Source organism: Asparagus officinalis, chromosome 7, assembly GCF_001876935.1.
Source record: "Asparagus officinalis chromosome 7, Aspof.V1, whole genome shotgun sequence".
In the NCBI taxonomy this organism is placed as follows: Eukaryota; Viridiplantae; Streptophyta; class Magnoliopsida; order Asparagales; family Asparagaceae; genus Asparagus; species Asparagus officinalis.
In genome coordinates, this window is record NC_033800.1 from 109,143,104 (window position 1) to 109,145,693 (window position 2,590).

The following is a 2,590-nucleotide window of genomic DNA, read 5'->3' on the forward strand; positions in this document are numbered from 1 at the left end:
TCGTTCGTTCTTATCTAAAAAACAGGGCTTTTGAAGCCTATAAATACAGTCCTAGTGCCTTCATTTGTACGGATCCGGAATTTTCGAGCCTTGGCAAAGCCCTGCTGGATCAGAGAGTGAGGAGCATGAATTTAAAAGAGGAGGAAGAGATCTCGGTGAGCTATTCAGTATAAAGAGGAAGAGTTCGAGAGATCTGCATCCGTTCATACATTTCCTTAAGATCGCACCTAGCTGTGATTCTCGAGAAGAGTGATTATCTCGCTTTGCCGAGATAGTTACTTTAGTTTCTTGTCTCCTTTGTGAGGAAACAAAATTTATATTGGATCTAATCAGTCAGTGGTCCACGGATAAACCATGATACAGGCAAAGACCCCACGCAAACAGCGGGTGATAAACGTCCGTTGTGTGTGTTTTCAGAAAGTTGTAATTTTTAGTTTATTTGTGTAAGTGAAGTCTTATAAAAAGCTCACTCTTTTGAACTTGTTGTAAGTCGGTAAACAATTGTAATGAGTTCCTAAATGAAATCAACTTTCGCCCGAAACAGTATTGATTATTCCAAGCAGTAACAGGCCTTCGTAGTCTATACAGATGTATCGTTATCGGGTCTAGAAGGTACTTTAATATAGAATGAGCATTATTACCCCCACGCACGACTTGAAGCTTGCAGCAGTGGTCTTTGCATTAAAGAAATGGAGACATTATCCGTATGGAGTGCAGCTAGAGATTTTCACGGATCATCAGAGTTTGAAGTGCATTTTTCTCTTAGAAAGAGCTAAATCAGAGGCAGCGATGATGGGTTGAGTTTATCAAAGACTACGAGTTTATGATTCAATATCATCCGACGAAGGCTATTGTTGTAGCAGACGTATTGAGTAGGAAGCATTGTCATCGGATTGCAACTTTGAGGTGCTCGTAATATCGAGATCTTCACACTCTTAGCTAATTTTATTTTAGACCGGAGCATTTTTGGGAGCTTTGTCTGAGTAGCCATCTTGGAGTAATAAAGTGGTCAGAGCTCAACTAGAGGACTCTTGGATTCAAACTCTAAAGGGGGAGATCTCCAAAGAGCCAAAGGCTGATTGGACCATTAGAGTACATAGAGGACTTCGAATGAAGGGCCGGTTAGTGATGCCGAGTGATCCGCAATTAAAGGACTTATTTGATGAGGCGCATCGTATCAGGTACACAGAGCATCCAGGCACAACTAAAATGTATAAAGACCTAAAAAAACACTTTTGGTGGAGCGGCATGCATAATGAGATTGCAGAGTATGTAGCTAGATGTTTTACTTGCCAGTAAGTGAAGGCAGAACATAAGAGACCGGCAGGAACCCTACAGCCTTTACCCATTCCAAAGTGGAAGTGAGCAGATATTTTTATGGATTTCATTGTAAGATTTGCCGAAGTCGAAGAAAGGAAATGATTCAGTTTAGGTAATAGTTGATCGGTTGATAAAGTCAGTACATTTCATTCCGTTGAATATGACATACACGACAGAGACGTATACGAGGATATTCATACAGGAAATAGTGAGATTACATGGAGTTCCAGAGACAATTATATCAGACCGACGCTCGGTTTTCACTTTGCACTTTTGGAGGAGCTTCAAAAACTTTTTCGGTAGCCAGTTGTCGTATTCTAGTTGTTTTCACCCACAGACAGATGGACAAACGGAGAGAGTTAACCAAGTGTTGGAGGATATGTTACGGGCTTGTGTTATAGATTTCCAGGGTAGCTGGGAGGACCACATCCCGTTAATTGAATTCGCTTATAACAACAGTTACCAAGTAACAATTGGTATGGCACCATATGAGGCATTGTATGGGAGACCTTGTAGATCGCCTATTTGTTAGGCAGAACCAGAGGACAGCCTATTGTTTGGACCGGAGTTAGTAAGAAAGACTATAGAAAAAGTAATAATAATTCGGGAGCGTATTTTGTAGCGCAGAGTCGTTAGAAGAGTTATGCAGATCAAAGATGATGACCATTAGGGTTCCAGCTTGGGGACTATGTATTGTTAAAAATATCGCCAATGAAGGGAATTCAGTGTTTTGGTAGACAGAGAAAAGCTTGCCTCGAGGTATATCATTCCGTTCAGGATAGTGGAGTGCATTGGAGCCATTTCATATCGGCTAGATCTTCCAGCATCGATGTCAAGTATACATGATGTCTTCCATGTTTCGATGCTTAAGAAGCATCTACGTGATGAGGAGCAGCAGCAAGTGTTAAACACGCTAGAGGTCAAGATTTTTGATGATATGACTATTATTAAAATTCATGTGTGTATTCTTGCCAAGGAGGATAAGAGAATCAGAAACAAAGTAATTCCTTTAGTTAAAGATCAATAGAATCGCAAAGGAGCTGAGGAAGTTTCTTGGGGTGCGATGAGGATATGCATCGTGATGACTTGCACCTATTTTAGCAAGTAAATTGTTTGGATATGATTCGCCTATGTTTATTATTATCTATATGCTCATATTTATGTATATATATTTACACCGATGTGACTAGTAGGGGGGCTCACATGTCATACACTTGCAGCGTAGGAAATTTCCTACGCTGCAGCTCACCTCCCGTTTTCTCATATATAT